The sequence below is a fragment of the Elephantulus edwardii genome, unplaced genomic scaffold, assembly GCF_000299155.1.
Source record: "Elephantulus edwardii isolate Elephantulus edwardi_28Jun2011 unplaced genomic scaffold, EleEdw1.0 scaffold00049, whole genome shotgun sequence".
In the NCBI taxonomy this organism is placed as follows: Eukaryota; Metazoa; Chordata; class Mammalia; order Macroscelidea; family Macroscelididae; genus Elephantulus; species Elephantulus edwardii.
Window position 1 is genome coordinate 16,287,845 of NW_006399799.1, and position 10,920 is coordinate 16,298,764.

The window sequence follows — 10,920 nt, forward strand, 5'->3', positions numbered from 1 at the left end:
AGAATAGTAAAAGCAAACAGGAGACATGATAAGGTGAAAGAATCAAAGAAAAGATTTAAAAAGAGGTGTTTTTGTTGTTAAGTGCTACCAAATTAAGTCTGACTCATTGCAATCCTATGAGCAACAGATCTGAACCTCATCCTATCCTGTACTATCCTCATCAGCTCTTACAGTCCACAAAAGGAATTGACTGACACTGAAATATTTCAGGAAGTACCATATGATCAAGAGTCAATGGTCATGAGGGAAGAAGTTCAAGCTACACTGAAAAAGGCATTGGGAAAAAAAGCCTCAGGAACTGACAGGATTCAATTGCAAGAAAAGGTAACTCAACAGAAATTATTGAACTGTAGCATTAAAGAATACGCAAACAAAATATTGTTGAAGATAATAAAAAAAAATTGGCTAGAACAGTACCCTCCCAAAAAAAAGAGTGGCTAGGGAATCCCACCTGACGTTAAAAATAATCTCCAGAATAGGTTTGTGGCATTGAACACTCATGATCAAAGACTAGATGAATTATGAAATGGCATCAAGGGTATAATCCATGAAGAAAACAAAAGGTTGTTATAAGGACAGAGGAGGAAAGAAAGACCAAAAATGGATGACAGAAAAGACTGAAAATTGCATGAGAGCATTGAGAAGCCAAAACAAAGGGGAGAAACACAGAAGTAAAAGAGGTGAGCAGAAGAATTGGAAGGCGGCTTGAGAAGACACAGAAATGTATTATAGTGGAATATGCAAAGAACTAGAACTAGAGAATAAAAAGAGAAGAACTCACTCAGCATTTCTCAAGTTGAAAGCAATGAAAAACAGTAAAGTCTCAAGTTGCAATGCCGAGAGAACCATGTGCAAAATCTTGAAAGATTCAAGAAGTATCAAAAGAAGATGGAGTGTGGATGAATAGGGAAGGGATGTTGGCTTGAGGAGCAGGATGTCATGGCTTGTTGACCCTGGCTTGTTGACTTGGCCTCATGTGGGAGCAAGGGTTGAGTGAAGAAACCAACAGGTCTGGAATGCAAGGAGAAGTGTCAACTCCTGAGCTTGCAGCTGATGTCAATTTGAACCCAATCATGGATGGTTGGGGATGAATTGACCAGAACTCAATCAGATGAAGAGATGAACCATGCTGTGAGCTAGGGCAATTTGCTGTAACCTCATGGCTTGCTCTGGGCTGGACTTTGCTTGTGGATGCAGAAACTCAAACTTTCCAAGTTGAACAGAGGATTCTTCAGCAAAAGGGACATACTTTTGCCCTCAGAATACTGGTTTGTTAGGGATGGGCAAATCAGAAATTTGCTCCCTAAAAGGAGGATATTAGGATATGAGACATGAATATAAGTGGAATTTAGTTATTACTAAGATAATTGTAAGAGAAACCCCCCACAATATGCAAGAATGAAATATACTGAAATATTGTATAAAACACAATATACAAGTATGATACACAATGAGTATGAATGACAAAAAAATTAATTTGAAAACCCCAAAACAGTGGGCATATTCACATACTACAAAAAAGAGGAAGTTGGAAATAATACAGAGTCACTGTATTAAAAGGAATTGGTTGACACTAAAAAATTTCATGAAGTACCAAATGACAAGAGCCAATGATAATGAAGGAAGAAGTTGAAGCTGCAGTGAAGTCATTAACAAAAAATAAGGCCTCAGGAGTTGATGAAATACCAGTTGACATATTTCAACCAAAAGATGCAGTCCTGGATATGATAGGAAATTTGGAAGACAGGTGTGTGGCCAACAGAAAGGAAGAGATCCATATTTGTTCCCATTCCCAAGAAAGGTGACCCAACAGAATATGGAAATTATTGAGCAATATCATTAATACACATGGAATAAAAATACTGTTGAAGATCATCCAAAAATAGCTAGAACAGAACATTGAAAGAGAACTGCTAGAAGTTCAAGCAAGGTTTAGAGGATACCATGGCACCAGGGACATCATTACTGATATCAGATTGGCTGAAAGCAGAGAATCCCAGAAGAATAACTATTTGTGTTTTATCTACTACACAAAGGCATTTGACTGTGTGGATTATAACAAATTATGGCTAACATTGAGACCAATGGGAATCCCAAAACACTTAATTATGCTCTTATGAAACCTAGACCTAGATCAAGAAGCAGTTGTCTGAAGAAAGCAAGGGAACACTGCGTGGTTTGAAACCAGGGAAGGTATGTGCAAGAGTTGTATCCTATGTCCATTCTTGGTCATCTATACACTAAGTAAATAATTTGAGAAGCCTCACCAACAACCTGAATTATGCAACCTTGCTTGCTGAAAATGAGAAAGACTTGAAACTTTTACTGCAGAAGATAAAAAAATAACAGCTTTCAATATGGATTGCATCTCAACATCAAGAAGGAAAAAATCCTCAGCATTGGGCCAATAGGCAACATTATAATAGAGAAAATATTGTAATAGTCAGCAATGTTATCTTACATGGATCCACAAGAAATATACTTGGTACCAGAAGTCAGGAGATTAGGAGACGAATTGCACTGGGAAAGTTTACTGTCAGGGAACTCTATAAATGTGTGATTAACTGCCTCTGAAAACCCACTGGAGGGTCAGCGATTGGTCAGTTTTAACTCGATGGTACACAGCAACAATGTCAGTTTGAAGACTAAAATACCCTTGTTCAGGCCATGGTCTTTTCGATAATTCGCTATGTATCTAAAAGCTGTACAAAGAATAAGGATGACAGAAGAAGAATTTATACTTTAAAACTATGGTGTTGGAGAAGAATACTGAATATCCCATAGACTGTCAAAATAACAAATACATTTTGGAGAAAGAGCAGCTAGAATGTTCCTTGGAGGTATGGTTGATAAAAGCTTTGTTTCACATACTTTGGGTATGTTGCTAGAGGAAGTTATTCCTTAGAGAAGTGCATCATGCTTGGAAAGGTGAAGGGTCAGAGAAAGAAAAGACCCTCAAAGAGATGGATTGACACAGTGACTGCAACAATGAACTCACATGTGTCAGAGATGATAATGTCACAAGATAGGGCAAGGTTCCGATCTGCTGTTCAAAGGGTCACTGTGAGTCATACTTGACTCTAAGACCCCTAACAACAACAAGAAAGACAAAATATTATAAGGAAATGTGCAAAAACCTAGAGTTAGACAACCAAAAGGTTAAAAACATGCTTAGCATTTCTCAAATTAGTGAACTGGAGGGGAAAAAAAATTCAAGCCTCTGAGTAGCAAATATTGAAAGAGGCTACTAAAAACAACGAACAAAATGTAAAAATTATTGACTGACAGATCAAAAGATGGGGGAAGACATGGAGTCACTTTACCAAAAAGAATTCTGTATTCAGCAGTTTTAGGAATTGGCATTTTATCAAGAACCAATAGTATTGAAGGAAGAAGTCCTAGCTGGAATTGATGGAATACCAATTGAGACGTTACATCTAACAGAGGCTGCAATGTAAAAAAAAAAAAAAAGAAATTTGGAAGACAGCTTCCTGGTCAAGTAACAACACCAATTAATAACACACACAAGGAAATATTGCTGAAGATAATTAACATCTCTACAGGAGTATAATGACAGTGAACTGTCAGAAATTCAAGTTGGATTCAGATGAGGATGTGGAACCAAGCATATCTTTACTGATTTCAGATGGATCTTGACTGTTTTATTAACTACAAAGACATTTACTTGTGTTTTATCAACAATGTAGTGCATTTGACTGTGTGGTCATAACAAATTATATATAACATTGAGAAAGATAGGAATTACAGAACTTAATTGTGCTTATGTAGAATCCATCAAAAAGCAGTTGCTTGAACTGAACAAAGGGATACTGAATTTTTTAATATATTATTAAAGAGGTGTGTCAAAGTTGTATCCTTTTACCATATATATTCAAGGTTAAACAAATAATCTGAGGAGCTGGAATTTATGATGCAAAATGTGGCATCTGGTTTAAAGGAAGAATCATTAAAAACCTGTGATATGCGGATGACTCAACTTTGCTTGCTGAAAGTGAGGAAGACCTGGAACATTTCCTGATGATCAAAGATTACAGTTCTCAATAAGGAAGAAGACAGAAAGAAAAGAAAAAATATCACAACTGGACCAAGAAAGGCAGCAGTGTGATTCTACCTGCTGCTCTGCAAGAAAAAGACAGTCTCATTTTAGTTGATTCAGGAGATTTAAAATTTTTCTTACTTCTAGTATCAGCAGTTTTAAAGAATGGTATTACTTAGTTTGTATTTATTTGTTTTTCATTCCTGGATCTTGTTATTGATTTCTAATTTAATAGTACTGTGATTTGATAAGATGCTTTGTAGTAGTTTGATGTTTAAAAAAATATTTTTTACTATAATTCTGATAAAAAATACCAAGAATGTGTGACAAAACATTAACACTTTTTACTTCTATATGTTAAGGCATATCTATCTATCTACCTATAGAGATATATACTCTTCTGTATTTTTTTAAAGATTTCAAAATTTTAAAAATAAAATATTGGAAAAATATTGATCCAATCCATTTTTAAACCATAACCACACAAGTTGAGTTGTTTTTGTATGCTATTGAGTTGACTATGACTCATAGCGACCCTGTGAACAATGGCTCTGAACCTTGCCCTATCCTGAGCCAGTGTCACCATCTCTGACTCACCTGACCAAACACGAGCTGAGGAACTGGGCCTAGAGGTCTAAGGAGCACCCAGGTGATGGCAAGGAGTGACTGGATTTATCGGAGCTCACCTCAAGATCCCTGGGAGGGCAAAGACCCATGCAGGATTTATCGGTCAGTTCTTTGTTTTGGGGAAGTATCTTTGCATGTTGCTCCTCATGGTGACTGGAGAATATATTAAAACTTTCAACAACTTCATCTTACTTGGCTCCACAATTAACACCCTTGATACTAGCAGTCAGGAAATCAGGAGAGGTATTGTATTGGGGAAGTCCGTCGTTAGGGGTCTCCTCTCCAAATTGTTGAAGAATAGTGATGTCAGTTTGAGGGCTAGGGTGTGTCTGATGTCTGATTCAGGGCAAGGTCTTTCATTTTTTTAAACTTTTTTTTTAAATAATTTTAAGGCAAGGTCTTTCTGATCACTTGCTATGCATCTGAGAGCTGGACAATGAATAGGGATGACAGAAAAAGAATTGATGCCTTTCAGGTTTGGAGAAGAGCACTAAACATGCACGGACAGCTGAGAGAATGAAGAAATATGTCTTGAAGAGAGTGCAGCTGAGTGTTCTTTGGAGGCAAGCATGATGAGGCTTCGCCTCACACACGGCATGTTGCTAGGAAATGCTATTCCTTGGAGAGGGACATGATGCTGGGAAGGGTGGAGGATTGGCAAAGGAGAGGAAGGCCACTGACTAGGTGGATTGACACGGTGACTGCTGCAATGAGCTCTAGTGTGTCAGGAAGTGTGAGGATGGCACAGGATAGAATGAGATTCATAAAGTGGCTGTTCATATGCTTGACTTGATGGCACCTAACAACATCACGTATGTGTTTGCTTGTCTGTCATTTGCTGTTTTGGGTATGGCACTTGTTTGCCAGATGCTGTACTAAAGTGGAGCTCTTGAATACAGATAGACTAGGAAGAAGGATTGGCCGTCCACTTCCAAAATAAAAGGTCTTTGAAAAACCCATGAATCCCTATGATGACACTAGTAGAGTAGAACGAATTTTATTAGGTAGATCAATACTATCAAAACAAACTCCTTAGAACAATACTTTACAGTAGAAAGCACAAGACAAAAAACAAAAGAAGAAATCTCTGAAATCTAAGCTCTTTAGTATGCAGAGTAAGAAACCACTTGAGTAACTTCAAAATTACATACATCTTTTATTTTGAAAAATAATCTCTATTATCTTGCTTGTTGATCAGAGGAGTGAGGCCAGTGTTCCCTCAGTCCTATGTTTCCCAAATCCCTCTTACCTCTTAAGCATCTCCATACCTAAGACAGATTTGGGTATTTTTATATTAACTTTTTTTTTATTTTGAGAAACCTCTGTTTTTTTAATACATTTTATGTTAAGATTGACATCGTGACTACCACAATGGGCTTGAACATGGTGGAGATGGTGAGGGTGGCAAAGAATAGGGCAATACTTTGCTGTTTATAAGATCACTATGAATCATAGTTGACTCAGTGGCATCTAGCAACAACAGCAATAATGGGTAATTAATCCTAAGATTCTATTGCTAAACTAAGGGAGCTCTGGTGGCGTAGATGTAAGAAGCTGCCTTGCAATCCTGAAGGCATGGTTCGAATCCACCAGCTGCTCTATGGAAGGATGAGCAATCTTCACCCATGAGATTTACTGTCTCTGAAAAGTTGCCTTCTTATAGGAACCAGCACAGCACCCAAAATAGCTTAACACAATGAATACAAATCCTGAGTATAGTTTTCCATAGCTCAAAATTAGCAACACTAATTGCACTGGGAAAAAATCTGTAGTTAAGGACCTCTCTAAATTATTGAGGAATAATGATGTCTGTTTGAGGACTAAGATGCATCTCATTCAAGCCATAGTCTTTCTAATCATTTGCTATGCATCTGAGAGCTGGACAATAAATAGGGATGATAGAAGAAGAATTGATACCTTTGAGAGGTGGTATTGGAGAAGAGCACTGAACATCCCATAGACAGCCAAGAGGATGAATAGATATGTCTCAGAGAAGGTGCAGCCAGAGTGCTCTTTGGAGGCAAGAATGATGAGGCTTCACCTCACATACTTTGGGCCTATTACTAGGAGGGGCTATTCTTTGGAGAAGGACATGGATACTTGGAAAGGTGGAGGGTCGGCAAAAGAGAGGAACACCCTTGACTAGGTGGATTGATAACATTGACTGCTGCAATGGGCTCTTGTGTATCAGGAAATATGAACACGGCACAGGATAGAGCAGCGTTCAGATCTTTGGTTCATAGGGTCACTATGAGTATTACTTGACAGCACCTAACAACAACAACAACAATGATATCAAAAGGGAGCTCTGGTGGCCTAGTAGCAAGAAGCGGAGCTGCAATCCTGAAGGTACATGGTTCAAATCTACCCGCTGCTCCCTAGGAGAATGATGGGCAATCAACTCACAAGTGATTGACTGCTTCTGAAAACCTGTTGGAGGGTCAACTATGGGTTGGTTCCAACTTGGGAGTACACAACAACAACGATATCAAACAGGTTTGTTTTGTTTGTTGTTATGTGCCATCGAGTTGCTTGTGACTCATAGCGACCCTATGCACAACAGCCCTAAACTCTGTTCTGTCCTGTGCCAATCGCACTGTCTCTGACACTCCCATCCCGATTATCCCAGTCACTGAATCAATCCACCTCATAGAGGGCCTTCCCCTCCTGTGCCATCCCTCCACCCTACCAAGCATGATGTCCCTCTCCAAGGACCGGTCCCTCCTTACAACATGTTCAAAGTATGTTAGACGGAGCCTCAGAATCCTTGCCTCCAAGAAGCCTCCCAGTTTGACCCTTTCTAGGATGAATCTGTTTGTTTTCCTGGCAGTCCATGGTACCCTCAACACTCTTCTCCAGCACCACAGCTCAAAGGCATCAATTCTCCTTCTATCCTCCTTGGTCATTGTCCAACTCTCTGATGCATAACAAGTGTTTGTGCAAAGACCATGACCTGTATCAGACACACCTTAGTCTCCAGAGAGACACCATTGCTCTTCAATACTTTGGAGAGATCCCTAACAGCAGACTTTCCCATTGCAACATGTCTTTTAATTTCCTGGCTACTGGTGCCAAGAGTGTTGACTGTGGAGCCAAGCAGACTAAAGCTGTGAACAATCTCAATCTCTTAACCATCCATCCTGATGCTGCCAATTGGCCCAGTGGTGAGAATCTTTGTCTTCTTGACATTGAGCCTCAAACCATATGGGAGGTTGCAGTCCTTGACCCTCTGCAGCAAGCGCTTCAGGTCCTCCTCACTTCGGTAGACTATGGAAATAAAGCATCAGGTTTATAATGTCTTATAAAATCTGTACAGAACTTGAAAATTTCTGTAAGATACAGGTCAAGTCTCAGTTGAGTTGTAAATGCAATTGGGTATTCAATTATAATTAAAAAGTCTAATGGACTAAAAATATGTAAACCACAGAAGATAAATTTTTTTTAGAAGATAAAATTTTTTTTTAAATACACAACAAAATTCTAACTACTGTTTGATTTTAAAAAGGTAAATAATTAATGCTATAAAAAAGAAAGTATATTAATGATTACAAAAAATCATATGATTTGCAAGTCTACATTCAAATGAAAAATAAAGATCAGAAGATTATTTTAAAAGGTAAATATATTATTTATAATCCTTAAATTTTATATTTGTTAATTTTATATGATCTTCATTGCTGACTACATAAAACAAGAAAAAACACTTCTTAACCACTTTCAGTCAGTTGGAGAGACTAGTATAATGCAATATAGAGCATGAAAGGAGACGGCCTTATTAGTGGAGTCATAAAACAGAGTTCACCCAAACTGCACACTAGCAAGCCAGCAGTTTCACTTTAGAGACTTCGGTGCAGGGAGCCAGCTTCCTTATCTTTCCCTCTGAAAGGGAAATTATAAATAGAAGTTATCTGAAGAGTGAAATGAGATCACATATATCAATGCACTTAACATATTACTTTTATTAAGACATGCCCAGAGTGTGAGAGTTCACAGTACAGTTCACACCAGAACCTTCCTTTCAGATTTAAGCCCTCAAATAGCATTTAGTTCTTAATCCAAGGAATTGTGCTGCTGACCCAAAGGCACATGGTTTGAATTCACCAGCTGCTCTGCAGAAGAAAGATGGATAAAATTTCCTCCTGTGTAATTTACAGCCTCTGAATTTAAATTCTGGTGGGTCAGCCATGAGTGATGGTCTATAACAACAATAACAATCCAAGGGCCAGTGTTTACGTCATAAAGGCCTCAACTGGAGTTCAATTCAGCTGATTTTTTCTGAAAGCTGCTTATGCAACAGTGATGATACCAGAGCTTTGTCATGATCACAGGCATTTGGCCTCCCTGGTTTAGAGTCCAATCATTTACTCTCTGAGAACATTGCAGAGTAATCTGACAGATATTTCCTGATCTCTCAAATAAGGTGACATCTTTAGTCTATGCTTTCTTTTTATCTTAATCTCTAATCATCTTCTCGTTCTCTTCAACTGGGTTTTGATGGTTCCTTAGTTTTGTTATCTGCAGATCCCTTCACTTGCTTCCATCTACTGTGTTCATCAATGTCAGCCATATAGTCTTCAAGTTATTCTCTCTACTCATTCCAATTCTTTATCTAGATAACAGTTCTTCAATGACCTCATCAGGATCTACTTAGAAGCTCTTGTATTCCTGCAGGCTGCTGTCAAAACTCCTCTAAAGATGTCTTTGTTGACCTGAAGGGATAGACGTATACCCTCTGATCCAATCCTACTCTAGCTCATCGCTGGACGTGTGGCTGGTCATGTAGTCTTGTTTCACGGGGGTCTTGTTCTGATTTCCTTGACAGCCCTGCTCTTCCCTTTGTGAGAGACCATTTTGAAAGTGTCGCTAGGTTACCACTACTGTAGTGAGGCTGTCTGAGATCATGCACAGGTGAAGTCAGGGGAAACTCTCTAGCCACCTCAGGCACCTTTATAGATTTGTAGGAAGAATCTGTGTAGGATAGCTTGTCATTCAAAAAACATGTCATTGAATTGACAGCTCTGTCCACATACACAAATGGTGTTGAGGGCATGCCTTCTGTGCCTGCAGAAATAGTCCTAACCTGGCTTAAAATATTTGTCTTGCTATTTATCATGTCTGAGTAAAACTACTAAAGCTCTTTGATGTTGTAGTATTTTTTATTTTTGTTTTTGTTTTTTTATAATGTTCATTAAGACTTGCTTTGTGGCCTAACACATGATCTGCTCTGGAGAATGTTTTGAGTGTGTTGGTAAAGAATAGACATTTTGCTGTTATTAGGTGGGGTGATCCTTACACATCTATGAGATCAAGTTTAGGTATATTGTTTAGATTTTCTGTGTCTTTGTTGAGTTCCTTTCTAACTGATCTTTCCTTCATTGAAGTGATGTACTATCAAGGTTTTGGCAGTGGTAGAGGCCATGGTGTTGGATAAGTGTTCCTCTGGCCTTTGAATGGGTCCTGCTCTTTCAGGGCGGGAAGAAGATCACCATTAATAAGGACATTAAGGTACCCATTGTCTGTTTGTTCATCATCAACAAAGAAGACCACACACTGGGAAATATTATTAAATCACAGCTGTTGAAGGACCCACAGGTGCTGTTGTCTGGCTACAGGGTGCCCCACCCCGTGGAGCACAAGATCATCATCCGAGTGCAGACCACCCGTGACTACAGCCTCCAGGAGGCCTTCACCAGTGCCATTGCAGACCTCATCAGTGAGATGTCCCTGCTGTAGGAGTGCTTCCAGGTGGCCATCAAAGACAAACAAGAAGGAATGGAGTAGAGGACTGGAAGGAACCCAGCTCCTCCCTTTTGCTGGACACCTCTCTGTGGGAACCAAGCAGAAACCTCTACTGGCTGTGGCCCTCCTTGTAAGATATTCCACGAGTCCCTCACCTGATACTTCTACCTCCCATACATATATATTCTTACCTTCCTAGTGAAGTATGACAGGAAAAAAAGAGAAAGTGATGTATTAAATTAAACCCTACTTTTTCCTTTCAGAGTCTTGTGATAATTTTATTAATACATTTTGAGTCTCTTCTGTTGAATGTATACTCAGTAATTGTTAGGTTTTCTAGTTTGTTTGGTCTTTTAATCATTATATAATATCCTGCCTTGTCTCTTAGCTTTTGCCTTAAAGTCTATTTTATTAGAAAAAAATATTATCACTCCTGCTCTTTTTTGATATATTTCCCCTCATCCTTTGACTGTGATTCTATTTTTGTCTTTATGTCT

The 10,920-nt window shown here is 38.7% G+C and overlaps 1 pseudogene; it reads left to right on the forward strand.

Moving 5' to 3' along the window:
• Positions 1-9,584: 9,584 nt before the first annotated feature.
• LOC102871869 lies at positions 9,585-10,465 on the forward strand (annotated as a pseudogene).
• The last annotated feature ends 455 nt before the right edge of the window (positions 10,466-10,920 follow it).